Source organism: Triturus cristatus, chromosome 6 (assembly GCF_964204655.1).
Source record: "Triturus cristatus chromosome 6, aTriCri1.1, whole genome shotgun sequence".
Lineage (NCBI taxonomy): Eukaryota > Metazoa > Chordata > Amphibia > Caudata > Salamandridae > Triturus > Triturus cristatus.
In genome coordinates, this window is record NC_140589.1 from 1,525,879,166 (window position 1) to 1,525,904,786 (window position 25,621).

The window sequence follows — 25,621 nt, forward strand, 5'->3', positions numbered from 1 at the left end:
ATCCTGAACCAACATGTGCTGGACTGGGTGAGAGTGGTCTTGTATCATCCTGAGCCAACATGTGCTGGACTGGGTGAGAGTGGTCCTGTATCATCCTGAACCAACATGTGCTGGACTGGGTGAGAGTGGTCCTGTATCATCCTGAACCAACATGTGCTGGACTGGGTGAGAGTGGTCTTGTATCATCCTGAACCAACGTGTGCTGAACGGGGCAGGGTGGTCCTGTATCATCCTAAACAAACGTGTGCTGAACGGGGCAGGGTGGTCCTGTATCATCCTAAACAAACGTGTGCTGGACTGGGCAGGGTAGTCCTGTATCATTCTGAACCAACATGTGCTGGACTCGGCAGGGTGGTCCTGTATCATCCTGAACCAATGTGTGCTGGACTGTGCAGGGTGGTCCTTATCATCCCGAACTAACATGTGCCGGACTGGGCGAGAGTGGTCCTGTATCATCCTGAACCAACGTGTGCTGAACTGGGCAGGGTGGTCCTGTATCATCCTGAACCAACATGTGCCGGATTGGGTGGGAGTGGTCCTGTATCATCCTGAACCAACCGGTGCCGGATGGGCAGAGTGGTCCTGTATCATCCTGAATCAACATGTGCTGGACTGGGCAGGGTGGTCCTGTATCATGTCATTGGCAGTGCACCCCTTCCTTGCGCACAGTTGGACCTGGACCTCCTGCCAAGCCTTACACTATTTGCATTGCTCCTTCTTATTCTTATTCCACTCCTGTACCAAATCCTTTTTACACTTAATGGGCACAGATGAAATGGTCTAATCCAAAAACAGAGGTGCTGTGCCCCTCCCAGCATTAACCAGAAGGTACTCCCAAAGCCTGGACTTTTTATGCAATGTGATTATTTCCCTTCCGTCTTTTTGGGCAGAGTAATGCTGAGGAGAGTCCTTTTGTAGAATGTGAGGGTCCTTTTATTGGAGTCCTTTTTCAAAAGTATTCCATCGTCCTGTACTAATTTACAACAAAAGAATGAAGTGCTGGGTAGAAAGACAGGGCATTACACCTAGCCCCATCGCCCAATTAACTCTCGCATGCAGTGAAAGGTTTAAAATGAACAAGTGTTGAACTAAGCAGTGATTCGTGAAGCTCAAAGAATCACACAGAGTTTGCCTCTTAGTTAGAAGAGTACACTGTGACGTATTAATTTCGAAATCAATTTAAGATGGAGAAATTATATTAACATATTAAATCTTGATCAATTGTTCAATTTGCTAATACAAATACCTGTCCGGCAGGTTGTAATGTATTGTCAAGAGAATGTTGCATTTTAATTAATACTTTGCCTGAGATAGGAAAATGTAATTGATCATGTGTTATCATTGCAAATTGTATTTACATTTTTTGGTACAGACTTCGTACTGGACAAAATGTGCAATGGAAATATTTCAATCTAATCAAATCCCTAAGTTAACATAAGATCAATTCAAGATCCACCCGGATCACTCCTTCAAGAGAATGGTACTTCAAATATTCAGGACTTTCTCCTGTCCAACATTACAACAATCTAGCCATTCATTCCTGTTTTACCTATTACAGCACTTGCAGGTCTCCAACGCTCCGCACTTACCAACCTGTAAGTGATTGTACTACTCACAGCAAAGCTATTATCTCTCTCTCTGCAACTGCTGTCTTCACAGGCTGCATGCCAGATACTCTGAACCGAACTTGGGCCAAACCTAGACTCAAGAACACTTGCCTCTACCTTGTTGTTGGAGTCAAATTTTGACCAATAGCCCATCCTTTTTCAAGCTATCATTACTTCTCAACGACATAACTTTCACAATTCAGAAACCACCATCGGAGCAGCGGCAGGTGACATCTTCATACTGGTGGACTGCGCCCTACGGATCCTCATAGTTTCTGCATCATTCAGTATCTTGAGTCACACAGTCCTACTTCATTCCCTTTAGTCAGCTGCAGTGATTTCACTGCGGTGGTGTCAGTCATTCCCTAAAAACATTGCATGCATATCTCAGCTTTCGATGCCCGCAACGGCCATAGACTGACCGCGTGAAGGCCACTAGACCAGACTTCTATATATATGGTGATGATACACAGCTTTATATCAGACTTTATTGGAATGATTACTGCCAACTTGAGCATACTGTCTGCATGCTTCAGTCCATTCAGAGCTGGATGAATTAATAAATGCTCTACCTGAATGATAGAAGTATTTTGCCTCTTCTTGAACCCTTCCAAACTGCAGCACTTTAAGGACAAACCCTCGCATCTTTGGCCACAATCTACATTCTTCAAAGAAAGCAAACAGCATTAGTGTTGCTCTCAACCCTTGCTACTCTTTTGATATGCACATCAATGCTGCAATCACCTCTAGGAATTTAATGATTAAATGTTTTCAGAGCCTGACACCTTCTCTCAATGCCAGCCCTCAGCACTGCAGCCCAGCACTTACCTCAGTAAAACTATGATATTGCATCTCTCGCGCTGAGGGTGTGAACTTCACACTGTATCAAACACTTTGGAGGATCCATACCGCAGCACCAGGCTAAGCTCCGTAAGTCGCCCTAGTCACATCAGTCATAATTCAATGGCTCTTCAGTGGCTACCAGTCGAATAAAGAGGCCAATTTAAGATTCTTACACTGACCTATGAAGGGGGGGTCAACAAAATGGCTCCTCAGTACATCTCAGGCCCAATAACCTCCCTTAAGGCTAAGAGTGCTCACTTTTAAAAAACAAGCATTTGCAATGCAATGGGTCTCGCATTTACACGAGTTTAAGCTATTGCCATTGTAAATGACAATGTCATTTATTTATGTTTTAAAAACTAATACCAAAATAAAAAGCATAGCCATTTACATGCCAATAGCTCAAACATACATAACTGTGAGACATATTGCATTGCAAATGCTTGTTCTATATTGTCTTGCCAGGGTCTGGACATTGACAAAAAAACACCTACCATCCTTGACCCAGCGCATACTTTTTTAGGTCCAACACGTACCTTTTTTTAATGCAAAACCACCTTTTCAAGGCCCAATTTTAACAATTTTCTGTACTTACTCGGTGCTCTCATCTGCCCCCTTAAACTGTTTAAAGTGATTGGCAAGGTAAGGGGCGGCCCCTCCCTGAGCGCAACTGTGCTTTATCCTGTGATAAAAGGAGATGTGGTAAGTGTAGCCCGTAATCCGGGCTCTAGTTTCAAAAGGGAATCCACCAGCCAAGCAGCGTCATCGTTCCAAACCCGGACAGGCGGGAGCGAGGTGCGCGCCTGAGGAATAGTGTGCGAGGAGCGAAAGTACAAAATGTAGGGCCAGGGAGAAAAGGGTGAAGTTTGAGGGATGAAAAATATGGGTTGGGAGTAGGTGGGTACGAGGGGTGAGAAAGTGTAGAGTGAAATGAGAAGGGGAAGATGTGGTAGTGGGGATGAAAGAAGATTGAAGTGGCGGTAGAGGAAGAGGGTTAAGGAGGCGGTAATAGTGAAAGGGAAAATAGCACACGGGGAGGGACGGGTGTGGGGGTTAGGGAAAGAGGGAAAGTTGCGGAAATCAAAGAGGTTACAGAGGGAAGTAGACATGAGGGAGGTGAAAAGGAGATAGGGAGGAAGGGAAAGAGGGAAGACGGACAGGGATTGGAGAGGGGCAAATCAGAGGGAGGAGAGAAATAAGGAAAGAAAAGTGGAAACATGGGAAGAGGGTTGTGGCGAAATTAGAAAGAGGGAAGGTGAGAGATGGGAGAAAGATACAAAGGAAGAGAAAGTGTTATAAAGGCGGGGAGATGGAAGAGAGCAAAATGAGAGAATTTAAATGAAAGCAGTGAGAAAATGGAAATGAATGGAGTGAGAGGTTCGATCGTAGGGAGGAATGGAGAAAGTGAAAAGACAACAATGGAAATGAAGCTAGAGAAGAGCAATGGTTCGCCTAGAGTAAGGAGACAAAAACAAACAAGAAGCACGAGCAAAAAGAAGACGGAGAAGGCGGAGCGAGTGTGTGGCAGGGACGTGTGGGCGAGGAGAGAGGTGCACGCGCGCGCTTGGGATAGCAGTCTGCTCATTTTCAAGCACTGCACTCGTGCTTGTGGCGCGCCCCTGCATGCTCCCTCAAGGTGGATGCCGCCACAAGCACGAGTGTGTGCTTGAAAATGAGCAGAGTGACGGCTAAAGGCCCTCATAAGCAGCGCATGCGCGCTGCGAAGGCGAGTCCTAATGAACCTCATCACTCCTCCCATCTATATTTAAATACTCATCCTTGAGAGGAAGAACATTTGAAGTATGGGCATGAAACTTCTAGGATGCTTTACTTCAACACTTCAAAAACATTGTTAATTTTTTCTCATTGGAAAATAGTTGAAGATCTTGACCTTCTAAAACGCCTTTTAATAACCATCCCCATATTCAATTTGCCACCTGCCAGGCATTCCTCTCATCACCTTGCTAATTTCCAAACTTAAAGGAAAGTTAACACTCCAGTGTAGTGGATTATGATATTCATTCAGAACCTTGGTTTTCAATAAATCATGTGTTTCGGATCACTCAATAAAACTTTGGCATCGTGCACACTTATGTCACAGGACTCCACTGATATCTTGTAGTTTTGCACTCTCTTAAATTCCAACAGATATATACGGTTATATTCACACAACCAAAGAAAGATGACACAAGATGAAAATTAGGAAGTAACAATTATTGTGGTCTTCTAAAGGAATAATGGTGTTGTACATTCAGAAAATAGCCTCTTTTTCTCAATAATGTTACCAGGCTCTCATAATTCGTCCTAGATGGAGTAGGCTGTGTGATGATTATGCAAATTAAAATAATCAGTCATATTGCTTAATCAGGGCAGATATTGAGAAGTCAACGGGTCATAGCTAAACCCGGGCAGTCATGTGTACCACTACTGGGCTTTTGTCAAAACTATTCTCTGTTTTATTTACTCTTAAGTACCGTGCACTCCACACTAGATTTGTGTCTAATACTGTTACGTAGTACTGGTAGCGGTAACATGTTGTGGTTGACAGTGTCCTATGATGCAGACAATTATATTAGAATTAGGGGTACCGATGGCTCTTTGGCATACACTGTTCCTGTATACGGCCATCGTGGTGCATTCCTCCTGCCGAATGGCATTTCACTGCCAGCACTGAACTAAGCAAACAAATGGGACAGAAGCCACAAGAGAGTGACAAGAAGAAAATGGGGAAAAGGATAGGACAAGCAGGAACCATTTTCTAATTAGAAGCAAGGGTTTGTAAAGGACACAGACAAAAGCCAATCAGAAGTTGGAGGCGGGCTGTAAGCCCATAGACTGAATACAGCATGTTGAGAGACAGCGCATGCGCTGCCTAGAGTCGACCTAAAAAGAGCATGGGCATGTGAATGCACCTTGCGTAAAGAAGAAAAAAGCAGAGGTATGGGGCACCTCAGAACAAAAACACTCATGTCACCAGTGTTGCTGTGGAAGAGCAACAAAGGGGTGGGAGGTGTTTTCTTTGTTTACTTTAAACTGGACAATTGGCCAGGATATGGTTATGGGCCTGCGTGGCCCTCCAAAACAAAAAAAGAACATACCCCCCACTGCTCCTCCAGAACAACATGGAAGAGTGGGCAAAAAGAAAAAAAAGGTACATGAGGAAAGGGAGGACTAGCAAATCACTGTTGTACAAACACCCACAGCAAGAGTGCATCAGTGTATGTCCCAGGTTGAAATATCTGCAAATCCCCTGTGTCATGATGACAGTGATCAATCTATGAGTGGCACTCTATGAATGGTCATGGAATCGATCAATGAGTGACCATGCAATCGATCTATGCCTGGCGTTACCATCTTAACAATAATGAAGACTAGGCACCTAAAAATAGGGGGGCAGATTTACAAGCCCTTTGCGCCACTTTTGTGTCACTTTCCCCATGTTAAAAGTGACGCAAAAGTGGAGCAAGGTGCTTGTAAATCTGCCCCAGGGTGTTGAAGGACATCTTCTCTCACTGCTGCTGTTCTCAAAGAATTCTGGTCATGATAGTTTTGACCCTGTCCAGATTGTGCCACGGAAATAGACAGCTCCTGGACTGCCAGCAGCCTTGATCAAATAGATATAGAAGATCTATAATAGATGGCCTTGTTTTCTTCTAAGACTTAATTCCAGAAGCCATGTCTCTCCAGATCTACAATAATTACACCGGTTACCAGTTACTGGACGGGTTGAATTTAAAGCACTGTGCAAAGAACATCGAAGCTTCCTCTTCAAAAGGCTGCAATCTCAGTAGATTCACACCCTACATGCCTTTGAGTCCCCTGTAGTCACCAAATACTTGCCAGCTGCAAGCACCAACAGAGCAAGATATTACAATAGGATGAACAGCCTTCACTGGCCGTTCATCCCAGTTATGGAACGCACTCACGCTTCATCTTCTACCCATGGAAAACCTACAGTCAGAAAAGCGACACAATCCACCTACTTACATCGTGTGATCTAAGTAATTATTCTATACCCAACTGCATTTTAGAAGGTCAAAAGGTCATAATGATGTTGGCTGATGAAAACATGCTTAAGAAATGCCTGAAATATGACAAACGTTAAGATTGACCGGGGTAGATAGTATAAGGTGTTGTATATAATGAGGCTCACACCATCTAACCACAAACTTCTAAGACTAGAGATGAGGCTTTGACTCATCCTGTATTCTAAATCAATTTTATGTTTTGTTGTACTGGTGAGAAAAACATTCCAACAACATTTTGACCATTTCATAAAGCCGAACCAAGCAAATGTGTGGTCACCAAAACAGATGTCAAGACTTTATGCTCAAGAACAGTTTAGGCCAACTAGACTCCTGCTCAGGGAAAACTAGGAAGAACAGGATTCTTGAAGTCGTTAGCTCTCCTAAGTTCAATTGATGTTTGCAAACAAATGATTTTGAGGTTGGGAGAGGGTATCCCAAATCAGTATCACTGAATTGGGAGTGGGTATTATACTATTGCAAATGGGATGTATGTCTATGAACATTTTGTCCATAGGATGGGATTGCAGCAAATGGCAATTTGGAGTTAGGGCGGAACTATGAGTGTTCCAGGGAAAGGCCTAACTGCAAGTTCAGGTAGACACCCACAAATGGCTATGCGTCTAGTCATTCGCATCCCACTTGCAGTGGTTTTGCACCATGGAAAGACTCACATATTTACAAGTACAGTAAGAATGTTTCCAGAATAGGAATGGAGATGGATCACTCTGAATTTTTGTCTGAGTGTAGAAGGATTGTCCAACAGAAAAATATATTTTTCTCATAAAAAAAATAATAAAATAAGTGAGGTATGTTTGGCTAATGTTTATATATGCAGAAATATTCTTCTGGTGGACATTCTGCATGTATAAATTTAATGTATTTGTGTACTCCTGTATAACCCTGGCTGCCAACGTTTTTAAAAACTACTCCTGGAATTCGTTGCCATTTTGGAAAAGTTGTGAACTAACTAGTAATGGGTAGGTTGCGATATCCAAAGTATTTTGCTTGCACAAGACCCCTCCTGTGTGCATACCCACTTCCCCCAATAAAATGACAACACACCATTTCAGATAACGTTTTCAACAACTGCACAGTGTTTGTGTGTCTCCTTACAGTTGGTGCTATGGGCATCTGTCACCCTAAAGCTGCATTTGAGAAGGCATGTCTGTAGTCACAATGAGCTCACACTAAGACCCTTGAGTATACATGACATCTCTGCCTGCTGATGTCCATTCTACTCTACTACCGCCCTCCATTCTACACTATTACCTCCCTCCATGAGAGCTAAGAACCTAGATATGAAAATGGGGCGAAAAGTAAAAGCACCAATCTTGCAACCACATACCTGTCCCTGGACGCAACAAAAGACTTGCTTCCTTCCAGACCCCACTTGAAAGGTGCAGCACATAGAACAGTTAACAGAACTGTAAGACAGGAAACACATTGAATCCTGCTCACAAACCATAGCTGCTCTCCAACAAAAGGGAAAAAGTAAAGTGCTGCTAGCAGGTGACTGTCAACACCAACATTCTACTCTAGTTGAGCAGCATGGGCACTCATGCAGCAACAATAGCCATCTTCAGCCCCAGAGATATCCATGATTCTTAGATCTTATTCTGCAACAGAAAGAAGGGGGGAGTCTCACTGTGCCATAGAACTCGCCGACAGCGACTAACGAGGCCAAAACCGGTCTGGGGTTGCTTGTGTTTCCTTGTCGAGGGGGCCTCGCCTCAGGATGGACTGCTCACATAAGATGGAGGATCAGTACTGTTTTATAGAAGGTGGGCCTTTGTCTAGAGTGGCACAGTGGGGGAAAAAGTGTGTGTTGGAATACCACTCCAGAGCGATTGCCAGTGATTAGACAATCGGCAAGCATTCCTCCTATCCCTTTTTTTTTACATTTGATATAACGCCATAAGTGGCTAATGGTATGCCCAGATGTGGGCCACTTACTCACTGCGCCATAGGATTCCAGCTATACTTCTCTGACGAAGCCTAGGAAGGGCGAAACTGGTCTGGGGTTGCTTTGTTCCCTTCTGATCGGGGCCTACTCTCGCAGTTCAGGATAGACGTTACCATGAGGTGCGGGTCAGTAGTGGTTTGCATATTGCGTGCCTTTGTCTAGAGTGGCACAATGGGCGGACTTGTTGGGTTGGAACACTACCTGGACGATTGCCCTTAGTTAGACTATCTGCAAACATTCTTCCCTTCACCTTTTGTTTGACTGATTGAAAAAATAGCTGCCATTGAACCAAAAGCATTCTGAGTTCCATGAAAAATACACAGACTTCCATTAAAATATGTACAACTGCAATTATTACTTTCACGCGCTGAAATCACAATATCTGAAATAGCTAAAAAATGAATAGCATAGACCGTGACTGCTTATATTAAATGTCAAAAGCGGCCGAGAATAAACCTGTTCCATTTCCCAAAATAGATATAAAGAAAATTCATCATTGAGACAGGGGCATGCTTTTTAGCAATTTATGTGCAGGGAAGGACCACTCTTGTGGGCCTTAGATGCGTGTGTTCTGGCCACCGTGCTGGAGAGATAAATGGCTGTTGAATGAGAGGGTGATTTTTACACGGTGCATTATTAAAATGTGAATAAAGCAGCCCCCAGCTCCTTGCTGCTGAGAGCACAGCCTTGCATGGCTCGTGTTGCCAATCAATAAGCACTAAAGCTCCAGATGAAGCCCTCCCCCTAGATTCCCACCCCCCCTCGGCCCCCTCCTGTCATCATTAGACTAATGTAAATTATTACTAGCACAGGCTTTACTGTGCAGAAACATCAGTAACAGACCACAGTCGGCATCGACTCATATTGTTGAGATTATGTGTGTGCGCTCTGTAAAATGCAGCTCACTGCTGGGATGCCCAGAAACCACATGTGTCTGTTGTGCACCTTCATCGGCTGTGGAGGGAATTAATTTGATTGCAGTTAAAAAAAAATGCAAAGCTGGGCTGCATCAAAATCACTCAAGCGGTGGGGAGGTTTGGGGGGGGGGGGGCGGTCCTACCCTGCTTTGCTTCCATGCATTCTGCTGCTTTTAGCCAGTATGATTCATCCCTTGAGATTTGCAACATGGAATCCAAAACCTAATAGTGTTATAATTTTCCACTAACCTTTCAATAGTTCTATGTTATGAGCGAGTTATGTTTATAATAGAATAAATGCACTGTATAATATCGTTGAGATGATACTTGAGGTAACATCAACCTACAGCGCTTTGAGGCCTATGGTTTAATGCGCTTTACAAATTTACAATTACATTTCCATGATACTTTGAGGTAACATCAACTCAAGGAAAATAATAATTGCCTCTGATTGTGTTATTTGGAACACTGACCCCAAAATTCCTAATCCCTCAGCTGCACCTCCACCACAGTCACCCACCGACCTCTCCCCCCTCACCCCTCCCCCCCCAGCAAATATGTATCAGACCTCGCTGGTCAAGACTGGCTGCAATGCGCCATTTTGAGTCTCTCAAGCCCTCGTTCCATATGTTGCGGAGGAGGCCTATGGCGAACGCCCACACTTGGATGTGTTGAATATCACCTCCCCGGAACCGCAAACAGTTGTAAAAAGGTCACAAAAATGAAGAGCAAAGATTGGTTTATTTTAATTTTTTTGCCCAGGGTGTGTAGGGAAAGTGGAGTTTGCTCGCAGTGCACCCCTGCACCCCAGAAAAATAATACATGGTTTATGGATTTATTTGCAACTAGCGAGCACATAGTGCAATTGGATGAGTGAACAAAGCACCCGTTCACATTCCATAGGGCAGTAAATGACCCCAGCTCCAGTGTATTATAGCAAAATTTTAAAATATAAGATTTTTGCTAGTTGCTGGGGCGAGAAGTCGAGAAAGGTTTCAAAAAATGGGAGGTCCTTGATAGACAAAAATGGATCTGTCAGCCTACCAAGTGAGGAACTACGAAAAAGACTAGTGAATATATGCTCCCAGTAGCGTTTTTTGAGCAGCAACTAAGAAGAAGCCTCCAACGAGGTGGGATCTGATCGAAAGGATCCAAGGTCCAATTTCTCAAACCATTGGTGGATGTGTTTGAACCAAGGAAATGTCAGGACTTTGTCGAGGACCAATAATTCCTAGACAGCCATCTAGTATGGCCTCAACTCTTCCGTGGTCCAGAGCCTCACCCAATTCAAAAGGGGTCTTAGTCTGGTTACTTCGCCAACTCTTTTTATTTTGACATCATAGAACATCAGCATTAAGGGAGTGGTCGATGGGAGATGGAGTAGTGAGTGGATAAACTTGTTTTCACTTATGGTGAGAGCATCTAGAATAGCATATTCCCAAACGTCTGCCCATACAACGTGGTTGATTGGGCCTTTAATTTGTAGAGTTCAAGTGCCAGGAGTAGGGCTCTCAATGTTGTTTCCTGGAACCTCCTGTATATTGCTGAGGCCTGGTGTTAAGTCACAACCGTTCTTTTCTCTATGTGTGCAGACCACAACAATTTACTCTTGAGCATTACGCCCAGGTATTCGAATCTAGCTACTCATCCCAGTTTTTCATTTGCCAGAGATATCGCTTGCTAACATTTTTTGTGTGTTCTAACGGTCATAAATTTGGTTTTCGAGATGTTGATTTTGAGACCCTTCGCAAAACAAAAAGTGCTATAATTAATCAAGAGCTGCTGGAGGCCCATCAGGGTCTAGGTAATTAAAAGGGTGTCATCGGCAAATAGGAGTGCCCTATCCCTGTCCAGTTTAGGTGCATCTATATTCCCTAGGGAGAGAGCTTCCACTAGGTTGTTAGTATATAGGGAAAAAAGGGTAGGGGCCAGGACGCATCCTTGTCTCACTCCCCTGGCAATCAGAATTCTATCAGTTAATTGCCCTCCTGTTCTCCAACAGACTTGGGCATAATTGCTCTAGTGGAGTCTAATAATCTGGGTGAGGAGGGCATCCAGGACCGCTAGATCCGTTAAGTATACCCAGAGCAGCCCCCGGGGAACCAGGTCGAAGGCTGCCCTGAGGTCAACGAAGGCAATATATATGTGACCCTCTCGGAGTCTTGTAAATTTCCAGAGGATGATTAGCAGCCTTAGGACTTGGTCGATAGTGCTAACCTTGGACCTAAACCCTGCTTGGTATGGCGACACAATCTCTAGTCCCTCAATCCAGTTGTTAAATTTACTTAACAATTGTCGAGTATAGACTTTCTGCAGGGTGTCCAGTAGGCAAATTGGTCGTTAGTTTGCCGGGTTTCCCCGCTCCCCCTTTTTAAGGATGGGTATGATTTCTGCTCCTTTCCAAGTGTCGGGGATAGGGGCCCCTGCTGCTACTGCATTAGTCAACCAATTGACACAGGGAACCCAGACTGCCAAGTCGTGAGGGAACAAATCTCCAGGGATTTTATCTGGACCTGGGGCCTTGCCCAGTTTAGCTGAGAGACTGGCTAACCTAGTTTCCTCGGACGTAAAATATGGATCTGGACTAATGTGATTCATAATAAGAGTGGGTTGTGCCTGGATGTCCACCATGGGCTGCTCATATAAATGGGAGGAGTGATCCACCCTGGCCCCTTTTTGCAGAGGTGAGCATTGCAGAAACTATGCCACTCTTTGCAGAAAATCAGAAACTGGTATGAGGCACTAGACAGAGCTCAAATACTGTCTGATTTCAAGAAATATTAAAACAGAATACAAGGTAAGGAAAGTAACACGAAGGTTGTGTCATTGTTAAGCAGTTGTTCATGGCAAGAAATCACATATTTTGGTTTGTCACCCTGTAAAAAACATATATTGCCATGCGTGGCTGGTATTAGATGGTGTATCCGTTCACAAAAATAGGAGAAAGGCCTACAGCAGTCGAATGCAATGTAAATGCTACATGGCTTACTCTGCGTCACTGTATTTGAACCATTTGGAAATACACTACATTTGTCTATTTTTAGTGCATGTTCACCCAGGAAGCATTGGGTGGCACCCTGGCCTGCTGGGTTAACTGTGTAGGCTCTCATCAGGGACAGTGTTTGCGGTGGAGATGCCAACACTTCTTTAATGTGTTTATTTTATCACTTGCCCACAGATTAACATAACGAATCATGTCTCAGCAATGCCGAGGCATGTGTGTAGGTAGAAGCCGCCAAGTGTGCCTGCTGCAGCCGAGGATCATTAGTGAGCTTGTCGCATGTTTAATTGCCTTCTCTTTCTCATCTGTGTGTCTGAAGTCCACCGGACATGCTGTAATGTATGCCGTAGACACAGCATCTTTCCATCGAACCATGTCAGGCTCTGCGAGTGGCTATTTTTCAATGAGGGCTTGAGGAAAACATCAATCAGGGGAATGCATGCTATGGAACGGATTCATCCTTTTATCGAATAAAAACCCACGTCGCACAAGATGGATGCCCTTTTAATCAACTGGATTGGTCGTTATCCGTGTCTGAATGGGATTTGCTGAAACATTGCATCGAATGCACCTAGTCATGATGCACACTGCATGTGATGCATGCTGCACACTGCAGGTAATGCATGCAATGTGTGTATCATGTGCGCTCTGAAACATCTGGTGTGTGCATCGTGCACCCTGTTTGTAACTCCTGAGTGTAGTAAGTATCCTGGAGTAACACAGGCTGAGTATGATGCCTACTCAGGATTAGTATGCAACATGCACACTGTTTGTGACTCCTACATCTGGTATATGCATCAGATACACGTTGCACACAGTGTGTAACTGCTGCGTATAATGCCGGCACTGCTGCATCAACAAATTGTATGTGACTTCTACACCTGGGGATGCACTGGTGCACCATCCAAATGCTGTGACTCCGTCAGGTGACAAATTCAGTGTATGCACCATGCACACTACCGGACCCCATCAGGGGACAAATGCACTGGATGCACCATGCACACTATGTGAATCCTGCACATATTGAATGCACTGGATGCACTATGCACACTTGTGACTTTGTCAGGTGACAAATGCTCTGGATGCACCATGCACACTATGTGACTCCATCAGGTGACAAATGCTCTTGATGCACCATGCACACTATGTGACTCCATCAGGTGACAAATTCAGTGTATGCACCATGCACACTATGGGACTCCATCAGGGGACAAATGCACTGGATGCATCATGCACACTATGTGAATCCTGCACATATTGAATTCAGTGTATACACCATGCACACTATGTGACTCCATCAGGTGACAAATGCACTGGATGCACCATGCACACTATGTGAATCCCGCACATAATGAATGCACTGGATGCACCATGCACACTATGTAAATCCTTCACATAATGAATGCACTGGATGCATCATGCACACTATGTGAATCCTGCACATATTGAATTCAGTGTATGCACCATGCACACTATGTGACTCCATCAGGTGACAAATGCACTGGATGCACCATGCACACTATGTGAATCCTGCGCATAATGAATGCACTGGATGCACCATGCACACTATGTAAATCCTTCACATAATGAATGCACTGGATGCATCATGCACACTATGTGAATCCTGCACATATTGAATTCAGTGTATGCACCATACACACTATGTGACTCCATCAGGTGACAAATGCACTGGATGCACCATGCACACTATGTGAATCCCGCACATAATGAATGCACTGGATGCACCATGCACACTATGTAAATCCTTCACATAATGAATGCACTGGATGCATCATGCACACTATGTGAATCCTGCACATAATTAATGCACTGGATGCACCATGCACACTATGTGACTCCATCAGGTGACGAATGCACTGGCTGCACCATGCACACTATGTGACTCCATCAGATAACAAATGCACTGGATGCACCATGCACACTATGTGACTCTATCAGATAACAAATGCACTGGATGCACCATGCACACTATGTGACTCCGCCAGGTGAGAAATGCCCTGGATGCCTCATGCACACTTTGTGACTCCATCAAGTGACAAATGCACTGGATAGACCATGCACACTATGTGAATCCTGCACATAATGAATGAACTGGATGCACCATGCACACTATGTGACTCCGTCATGTGACATATGCACTGGATGCACAATGCACACTATGTGAATCTTGCACATAATAAATGACCTGGGTGCACCTTGCACACCACGTGAATCCTGCACATAATGAATGCACTGGATGCACCATGCACACTATGTGAATCCTGCAAATAATGAATGCACTGGATGCACCATGCACACTATTTGAATCCTGCACATAATTAAAGCACTGTATGCACCATGCACACTACGTGAATCCTGCAAATAATGAATGCACTGTATGCACCATGCACACTATGTGACTCCTTCAGGTGACAAATGCCCTGTATGCACCATGCACAATATGTGACTCCGTCAGGTGACAAGTGCACTGGATGCACCATGCACACTATGTGAATCCTGCACATAATGAATGCACTGGATGCATTATGCACACTATGTGACTCTGTCAGGTGACATATGCACTGGAGGCACCATGCACACGATGTGACTCCGTCAGGTGACAAATGCACTGGATGCACCATGCACACTATGTGAATCCATCAGGTGACAAATGCCCTGGAATGCACCATGCACACTATGTGACTCCGTCAGGTGAGAAATGCCCTGGATGCCTCATGCACACTTTGTGACTCCATCAAGTGACAAATGCACTGGATAGACCATGCACACTATGTGAATCCTGCACATAATGAATGAACTGGATGCACCATGCACACTATGTGACTCCGTCATGTGACATATGCACTGGATGCACAATGCACACTATGTGAATCTTGCACATAATAAATGACCTGGGTGCACCTTGCACACCATGTGAATCCTGCACATAATGAATGCACTGGATGCACCATGCACACTATGTGAATCCTGCAAATAATGAATGCACTGGATGCACCATGCACACTATTTGAATCCTGCACATAATTAAAGCACTGTATGCACCATGCACACTACGTGAATCCTGCAAATAATGAATGCACTGTATGCACCATGCACACTATGTGACTCCTTCAGGTGACAAATGCCCTGTATGCACCATGCACAATATGTGACTCCGTCAGGTGACAAGTGCACTGGATGCACCATGCACACTATGTGAATCCTGCACATAATGAATGCACTGGATGCATTATGCACACTATGTGACTCTGTCAGGTGACATATGCACTGGAGGCACCATGCACACGATGTGACTCCGTCAGGTGACAAATGCACTGGATGCACCATGCACACTATGTGAATCCATCAGGTGACAAATGCCCTGGAATGCACCATGCACACTATGTGACTCCGTCAGGTGACAAATGCACTGCATGCACCATGCACACTATGTGAATCGTGCACATAATGAATGCACTGGATTCACCATGCACACTGTGTGACTCCGTCAGGTGCCAAATGCACTGGATGCACCATGCACACTATGTGACTCTGTCAGGTGACGAATGCACTGAATGCACCATGCACACTATGTTAATCCTGCACATAATGAATGCACTGGATGCACCATGCACACTATGTGAATCCTGCACATAATGAATGCACTGGATTCACCATGCACACTGTGTGACTCCGTCAGGTGCCAAATGCACTGGGCGCACCATGCACACTATGTGACTCTGTCAGGTGACGAATGCACTGAATGCACCATGCACACTATGTTAATCCTGCACATAATGAATGCACTGGATGCACCATGCACACTATGTTAATCATGCACATAATTAAAGCACTGGATGCACCATTCACATTATGTGAATCCTGCACATAATGAATGCACTGGATGCACCATGCACACTATGTGACTCTGTCAGGTGATGACTGCACCGGATGCACCATGCACACTATGTGAATCCTGCACATAAATAATGCACTGGGTGCACCATGCACATGTGTGCATGCTATGTGCGCCCCCTGGATCTGCTTTATTTGAGGTTTATGCATTATGCATATAATGTATGAATGCACATTATGTACCACACATACAGGCTCTGACTCCAGACTTTAAGGCATACATTGGTATCACGGACACTATTCGATTGTTGCACCTGCTCTGTGTGCATTGGTTGCTCCATGCGCTCTCTGGGTGGTCTCCACACAAGAATCTCACATTGAATGTACCGCGCAGTGTGTTTCAGCTCTGCACTTGATGTATTCACTTGGTGCACAATATGTATGTGTGCCTCCTTCTGCTGTTTCCACTTGCTTCAGCAGGAATATGTGTGTTTCATGCATTATCATGTCCTGGGGCATCATACATCTGGGTGACTCCTGTGTGTGCCGTTTGCACTGGGTTCTTCGTGTATCCTTTGGAATGCTATATCTGAGGCTTGCCTATTCAGTAAGCAGGGGACCATTAGAGTGGTTTCATTACAGCCAGGAATCGCGGCGTACATGCAGGGTGAGCTCTGTTAACCTGTAGGACACAGTTTGTGTTGTAATATCTCAGCAATTAACGGTAAAAACCTATCACCAGGCCATAAAACAGCCCCACAAACCCACAAAACACTGGCCAGTAAAATCAGCCCTTCTGGCACTTGCCCTTTAAATCAATCAATCAATCAATCAATCAATCAATCTATCTATCTATCTATCTATCTATCTATCTATCTATCTATCTATCTATCTATCTATCTATCTATCTATCTATCTATCTATCTATCTATCTATCTATCTATCTATCTATCTAATCTAATCTAATCTAATCTAATCTTATCTAATCTATCTATCTGGGTACGGTGTTTTGCAGAGCCTTGCTTGTTCGAGAAATGTTTAACCGCCGATGTTGGAACGCCTCTGCCCACCTTCCTCCTCCTCACGTTTGTTTCATTCTCCACCCCCCCCCCCCCCAACCCCGCCCCCTCTCCACCCCCGCACTCTCCTGCAGCTGGGAAAAACAGCATTAATTACCGGTGACCAGGCACGTAAATCGGGCGGTCCCGGTGGCTTCGGTTTGACGCAACTACGCAGAGGCCTGGGAGGTTTCAACATTTTGGGAGCTTATTCTGCATAACCGGCCCTGCAGCTGAGATGAACAGCCACCCCGTCTGCCAGGCTCGCAAAAGGCACGCTGCGGGGGCTGGAGGCTCCACATTTCAACAGAATGTTCTGTATCGAAAGGAGGGTGATATGCCCCCTAGTTAGGGACCCTTCGTGCGCATTGTGTAAATGTCTGATTGCGCCTACGGTATGAATGTATGAAGTTTATGCATTAAATAACCCTGTGTGAAAATTCTAGCTCACTAGTTATACATTATTTGTACTGGAGCCAACCTCGGCGTGTGGCTTTTAGAACATTTGATGACTATGTTCAACCGGCCAAAATAAGGAAACATCTTTTGGTAAAATAAAACCAATAGAGAGCGTTGGACACCAACTCCAAGCTGCAACTGGAGTCCCGGTTCTTCAGATGTCCAATAAACCAATGAGCCGAAAGCTAAATCCAGTGAAAACATTGGTTCCTGGTCAGCGGAAATCCAGAGCCTATTTTTTTTCTGCTGCGACGATATTCGACCTTTCTTCGTCAGGGGGTGTATCTTAACTTTATCTTACAGGTTGGATTGTTCTGACTTTCATTGGGGTTTTGGAGCAGCGACATTTTGGCTCCTGTCCTCCATCTTAAATCCTTATTTTTGGAAACGATGCTTTTTAGTCGTTGTATAATGCTTCGCGGCCCTAAATTATGCTTCACACACAAGGAAAGAGCTGCAGGGTGTGTTATCGGTGAGTGTTACATGAATAAAGATGAGTCTGGTGGAGGTAGGGGAATACGGTGGAGTGGTGGACTATGGCTTAATTTTCGAAAAACTGCTACGTCCCTGCGTCAATGCACGGTTTCGGTCTCTCCTACGCGATGAGTGAAATGCACTGGTCTTTCCCGTTTTTCCAGTTACGGAAAATGAAATTTAAAACCACGGACAAGGTGCATTTTGCCAGAGGAAAAACTGAATACAAAGATAGGGCGTTGGTTGGCTGAAGTCCCACGTCAATCATGCGGGTAAGGCGGAAGCACGTACTAACCGAAACCGCGTCATCAATCAAATGGACAACGGTGCATGCTCGTGGTGTCTGCCACGAATCCTCGAGAAACGTTCATTCCACGCTACAGGGAAGGTTGGTGGTGAATAGGAGTCTGAGGAAACAACTACGAGCAAAAAAAAACATGGGAATAAAAGCCTCTCAATTAATATTATTACATTCTTTTACATTTGTTAAAACAACGAATGGTCTGAAATGTTAACTCTACAATAGCAAGACATTAGTATGCGTGTCATGTCTCAGAGTAGGATAAAGTAAATGACGACAGGCTGTGTGCGTCATTTCGAGCCCCCTAGTGAGAGAGCCCCGAGCTTGGAAACGAGCTGCAGACGTGTCCGGCCTCAGACCCTACCCAGCAAGGGATGTAACCAATCAGAGTCCAGGTGGGGGTCCACCCTGTCCAGAGGGACGTGCAGACCACACTCCTGTGAATGAACAACCCGAATATTAATAAGGGCAGCCTTCTTGACGCGCCATGGTGTCCGGTCAGCAGCGCATGCCATCACTGGAGGTCAGCGCCTTGGCACAAAGTGCCATGGCACATCTTGGCTCCTCTGGAAATAGCACTGAAGAGGCATTCAGTGTATGTCCCCGCCCTGGCAGCGCTCACCCAGTATAATCAATGTGCGCGAGGGATGCCTCAGGAATCTGAAGCAGTCACGACTCGTGTGTGGTCTATGCTACTGGGATTCACGGCGCCACCAAAGGCACCATCTGCCGATGGGGGCGCACGTTTTTCCTAAACAGTTGTGCCTGCACTGTAAAAACGCATCTGGGACAACAGTGTAGGCTACCAACTCTCTTGGAAATATGCATCGGTTCATTGAAGCGTGACGAGTGAAAGGCGCTGGGAATTCATCAGGGTAGACCGGTCTTCGGAAGCTGGGGGTCTGGGACGTGAGTGGGGACGGTCCCAACAGCGGATGGCGGGGGAGGCGCGCTGCTGCGGCACAGTGAGTCTGTCTGGGCGGTGGAGATGATGGTGTGCCGCAGGGCTGCAGCACTGTCTCTGCAGCGCTGTAGCATTGGCTGAGCGATGTCCAAGGTGCTGAATCACCGCCTGCGACATTACTGGGTAGTGCGCGCTCCGGGGGCCCGGGTTTACCTCCACGGGCTCTCGGACCGCGCTCTCCACTCACACCAGATGTGCACCCAGCACAGAGCGGCCCTGTGCTCGTTGGAGGCGGCATGACCTAACGCACTCAAGAGTACAATCTACAAAAACCACTGAGCATGGACCCTCGGGGAGGTAGTTCTATCGCACGAAGTAGCGCCACCCGAGCGGAAAAACGGAATTCGTGGGACAGGAACCAAGTGAACCCAAGAGAGCCTGTCTAAACTCCATATACCACGAAAGAGGAGCAGAATCAATTGCAAAGGTCAGTACAGTGCGCTGTCCACGGTGCTGAACACTATCCGCACGCGGCGCAAGAGTATAACACCGGCCTCAGCCCGCAACAGAGAGCGCGACGCACAGGGCTCCACCCAGAGCTGTCCGCGGTGCTGATCTGTCCCTCAAGCTCTTATCGGTCACCCAATATCAAACAGCAGCCGCAGCAGGACGGACTCGGTGCGAGCCAACTGGACTTTTTCGTGGGAGCCCCTCCTGAGTCGAGGCTCTCCGTGGTGTTGCCTCCGCCTCCATTTGAGAGTGGTCTGCAGACAGGCACGCACACTGCATAGAGTAACATCAGCAGAGCACACAGCCTCATCAATAAAAAAAAAAAGCTGCTGAGGCGCAACCACCGACGGCAGAAATCACAAAGCACACACTCCTCTCTGTCCACCGCTCGTTTAAAGACCATCCCGACCATCGAGGAATAAAGAGACTTCTAAAGAATATCCCCCAAAAGCTTGGAGAGGGAACACGACACCCTTCTTTTCTTAAACATCTTGCAGCCCTGATGTGGAGGTAACAGATGTCAGCATGAAAAAAAGCGATGCGTCTGTTTCGAGACCAGCGCGCGAGAGGATGACCTTACCTGGAAGCACCGCTGGGTTAAATGAAGCAGATGTGGTGAATGAGGACGGCCGTCTGCACGCTTCAGACTGCTCTCTGCAGCGGGGAGGAAAGAGGCGATGTTTCCGACCTCTTCCTCTTCCTGCCTTCCTCTCTGGAATGGCGCTCTGCCCTCATCAAAGAGAAGAGAAAAGGGGAGGGGGCATATCACGAGGGAGGAGGCGGGGGCGGCGGCAGCAGCGTAGGCTGGAGCCTGACTCGTCATCAGTCATTGCTGCTGCACTCCACCGCAGTCCTTTGCGTTTGCTTCTGTTTTCTATTCAAAGCTAATCTACGTAGCTCGGGGACAGTGTGACGGGGTGCATGCACCAAGGCAGGCTTCCCATCAGGCTCCGACCCAGTGCCTGCTTTGTTAATGAAGCTGGAAATGATTCAGGGGATATGTTTCGCCAAAGCGGGGTCAGAAGTGGGGTATCCCTGCAGAGGAGGGCATTGTGTCTCACGGTTTAAACGTTTGTATTACAGCAAGCGAGGGATTTCTTGTCCAGAGCTGAAAATAGCATTCGATTCACACCACAGAAGAGCAATGACTCGAGAGTCAGTCAGTCCTCTGTTGAAGGCTTAGCATCATGTCCTACAGGGGTATAACTTAAATATTAGAAGAGACACCTCACCTTTCATATGGCGGCACGCTTCATCATAGGTGCCTCCTCTCACCCGGGTAGGTGAATATTGCCCGAATGGGCTAAACCAAGTAAAAAAGGGGAGGAGCTCGTAATAAAGTATTCCTATTGAAAAGGTCGAGGGTTCCAGTTCACAACGACTGTGGATAAACACTAGGTTTATCTTTATCAGTGGATATCCGGTTCCTTATTAAAAATACAAATCTGGATTTATCATGTAACAGAATGGATTCAACGTTTAATCTCGCCTACATGTTTCTGCCAAAGACGTATTCCCCATATGAGTCATTCGACTTCCTCAGGGCCATAAACTCCCTCCCTACTAACCCTTACATTAAATGAGTTTAATCGAGGCAAGAGGTGTAAATCTCTCCTACCTGTTTCTAACAGATATATAGAACCCGTAGGAACATAAAATACGGAAGGAATATTCTGTTATAATGCTTCTTGGCAAGAATAGTGGACATGATTCAATAATTCACCCCTTTTAGAGGTCACTGCAAAATGCAACCTCTAATACTATAGTGAGACCATGTTACCAAGTGTATTCTTAGCTGATATACATTGGAAGCATTCAGCACTCTGCTCATACATATTGTGACTTACCATCTTATATGTATGGTATTAAAAAATATTGTGCATCATCATCTTTACACAGTTTCCTAATTTACCTTGTGTGATTTTTAATCCAACCTAATCTGTTTAAGGGGGTGGACATTTACTCAGCCACACACTTCAAAAATAATCATATAAGATGCTCAGTCACCTGTTATACCATCTTACATATGTTTCTTTCTTTTCCTGTCAGACCTTAGACTTTAATGCCAATGATATTAGTCAATGGGTCCTTAGAATATATGCATATTTAGACATAAAACATATAACATATATATTTCCCAGCTTTGTTGAATAGTTGTCTAATCCACACTTGAGGCAAACTTAAAAAAGTATCATCAAAACATCCATCTGTCCATCCAGGCATGAGTGACAAAAATTCGACCCGGAAAAAAATGGCCCCCATTAGCCAATCAGATAGCTGAAAGTGGTCCACATTTCCAAATCAGGACACTTTTTAACTTGTAAAAACATGCTGTACGTAGGTGTTTTGCAAAGTCTGGGGGGACTGCATGCATTTGTGCTTACTGCGGGGCAACGTTTGTGGTAATATCAGGAAAATCAACAGTAAAAACTGGCCACCAGGCCATAAAACAGGCCCACAAACAGCCAAAAAACTGTCCCACACACTAGCCTGTCAGAGCAGCCCTTCTGGCACCTGCCCTTTAGTTCTATCTATCTATCTATCTATCTATCTATCTATCTATCTATCTATCTATCTATCTATCTATCTATCTATCTATCTATCTATCTATCTATCTATCTGTCTGTCTGTCTGTCTGTCTGTCTGTCTGTCTGTCTGTCTGTCTGTCTGTCTGTCTGTCTGTCTATTTCTGGACTCTCTCCCCAAAAGCTGTGCTACATTTATGGCCATTTGTAAGACAGCTAACTTTGGGATTTCAGAATACATATATGTGCAACATATATTGACCATTTCAACTATCGTTGAATTGGCAAATCTAATCACAAAACAAAAATGGTTATGTGACAAACTGCCACACGCACTTTCATTCCTTTCAAGGGTGCCACCCTCCCTGCGTCAACCGTCACCATGCCCCAAATTATGTATGTAGAAAGACGAGAGAGGCACACAAAAGTTACAACTAGAGGTCCTTCACTTATTGTATAGCCAGTGTTCTCCAATATCAATATCAAGTTGGAGGTCCTACTGTTTTGCATCTATTCACAAAAAGTCAGTTGACAGAATGGTGATAGGTAAATAATCACGACAAGCAGTCAAAGCTTTTCGTCACAACACAGAGGGACTTATTTAGGACTGTCAATGAGCAAATCAGACAACTATTAAAATCAAAGCACATTTAAATTGAACATCATGTGTTAATCACAAAAAGTTTTGAGATTAAAGCAATAACTTCAAGCCAAGACATAGTCTTGGATATGGCCCCTCTTAGAGGATTTCCGTAAAATGTTTTGCTTTTTTTTCTCCCGGTTTTTGCTGATTCTCTTTTCATGGTCTTAGGAAGCAGGTTCTTTCCCACTCTAATGCAGCGGGAAAGCTCATGCGGCCTTCCTACATATGCCAGGAAGTGGTGCTTACTTGATTGGTTTAGGTTTTGTACCTGTGAGTGCCCTGTAAAAAGGTATAACACATACCCAGGGTAGGTCCTGCACTGGCTGATATATTTAATGAGTGCGGTTGTCGACTCACAGGTTGCAACCCTCGGAGGGAGGATGTACCCATAGTGGTGCATCATTCTACCTGGTGCAGATCTGCTAAACTTGCACCTATGTGTGTGACCGGAATTGTCTGGTGTGACCCATATCGACGTACACCAAGTGTTGTACCTCACTTCAAGGGAGGTATGGAATTTACAACTCTTCATTGTGTGTGCCCGGTATTGTCTGATGCAACCCGTATCAACACGCACCGGACATTTCCAGGCAGGTACAGGATTTGCAGTTCTTCATTGTGTGTGACAGGGACGGTCTGGTGCAATTCGGATCAACGCACACAAATGTTGTGCCCCAGTTCCAGGGAGGTACTGAGTTTGCAACACTTCATTGTGTGTGACCGGAACTATCTGGTGCGACGCAAATCAACATGCACCAGACATTGTGCCTCATTTCCAGGGAGGTGCGGTGGAGTGGTTTCATGTTTCGTTGTGCTTGGATTGCCTGGGTGCTACTTTGATTGACATGTGTCTGACAGGGTGCATCCTTCTTTTGAGAGACTCCCTTGCTTCACCTCTCATTCATCAATTGTTTCTTTTGTGTCCTCAGTGAGGTGGGTCAACTGCCCTCTCCTCACCTGGCCCCTTCGTGCTACCAGGTAATTTTGCCCGGATCAGGCCTGGGTGGTGAGAGTAATTGACTGGGGTGAGGAATGCTTCTGAGCGCAATCGGGAGTGGGTCCAGAGACTGCGTGACCCCCCGCCTGTGCTTCGTAGAACTGGGCTGGTGGCAGAAGGCAATTGTGGAACCCTTTGATTGAACAACTATCACCCTCAGCACGCTTCTGCTCCGCATACCGTGGGTGAACTTCCCGAGTGGTGGCCCAACACCCATTTGTCGACTGCTGCCTAATTTGCCCTGCTACCAATCCCCACCGTCTTCCCTGGGATCCTGACTAAGTGTGACTCCGGCCGCAATCGGCCTAGTATAAGGGGGAGTGTTCTTTTCTCTCCAACCCGTGGGCATAGGGTAGTTGGGGTAGCTGAAAGGTGGAAGAAAGCTCTGGCCATGTCGTCTGGATTGGTATTATCAACTGACCTGCCGGATATCAGTTGCACCGTATTATGGTGCTGTTGGCGTGTGTGTGCGAGTGAGCTTCGTACAGACCTGCCTGATGTCCATTGCACCGCGTAGCGGTGCTGAGGGAGTGTGTAAATGTTTACATAACAGCTGCACTTTATTTTCAATGTGTATAATGTTTACAGTAAAAATAAGATAATCGTATATGATTTGATGAATTGGGATTTAATGATTTGCATTTTATATGAACAAATGTATGTTTTTTTTGTTCAAATCTTTTTAATGAACATTTTGCACATTTTACAGCATACAACCATAACAATGCCTATACGCCATGATCAGATATTTTCAAGTGTTACATCCTCAAATATTCTGCCATAGCGAAAGGGGTACAGATGGGTCGTGTAACAAAGGCTGAAAGTGGACTCCTGCTGATGCCTGTACAAAAGGCGCAACACCACTGAAAGATCGTAACTCTGGATTGGTTGTGGAGATTTCAGGCGTGGTGCGTCTTAGCAAAAACAACAATTGATGGACAGAATGCAGAACAATGTCATACATTCACCCCAGTACCGAGATCTGGGCCTAAATCCGCAGTTGTTTTGCTCACCATGCCATTCCAGTTTGGACCCAGCCATATGCAAATTAGTCTTGACCCTGCACCCAATGGGAACAGTCCAGCCCAAACTGCCAGGCCAAGTCCTCCCTGGACTGGAAACAAGCATCCTAGTGCCAGTTTCGGGCTTTCAGCCCTCATCAGACAGGGTAGCTTGACTCCAGTGGCATGGAGAGCACGGGACCCACGTCTGGGCATACCCGTCCCACTCGGGGTGACAAATGCAAAAACAACAATTGATAGACATTGACGTCTTAGGAGAAACTGTGGATATAGGATACAACAAAAGGAGGACAACTTAAGCAAGTAGGGATGAGGGAGTCGCGAGAGACCTGCTGCCATGCCTAGTATAATCGGAGGCGCCAGGGCTACCCGGACTGAATGACAGCAGAATACCTAAAGGGGGAGAAGGCCATGTCGCTTTGGAGGTCGGGGCTACACATCACCTCTACCGAGGGGGGAATGGGCTGTGTACGTTAGTCCTGAATATCATCCCGGGGTTCCCCAGTGTTAGTGA

At 45.5% G+C, this 25,621-nt stretch overlaps 1 protein-coding gene across 3 annotated transcripts in view; it reads right to left on the minus strand.

Moving 5' to 3' along the window:
• LOC146821630 (synaptosomal-associated protein 25) overlaps positions 1-20,653 on the minus strand; it is a 232,138-nt gene extending 211,485 nt beyond the window's left edge. The window contains exon 1 of one of the 3 annotated variants that reach the window (XM_085612679.1): positions 20,501-20,653. The gene's annotated coding sequence lies outside the window, so the exon portion shown is untranslated. The remainder of the gene's footprint in view (positions 1-20,500) is intronic. The other 2 variants (XM_085612677.1, XM_085612678.1) reach the window with 2 other exon arrangements.
• Between the last annotated feature and the right edge of the window lie 4,968 nt (positions 20,654-25,621).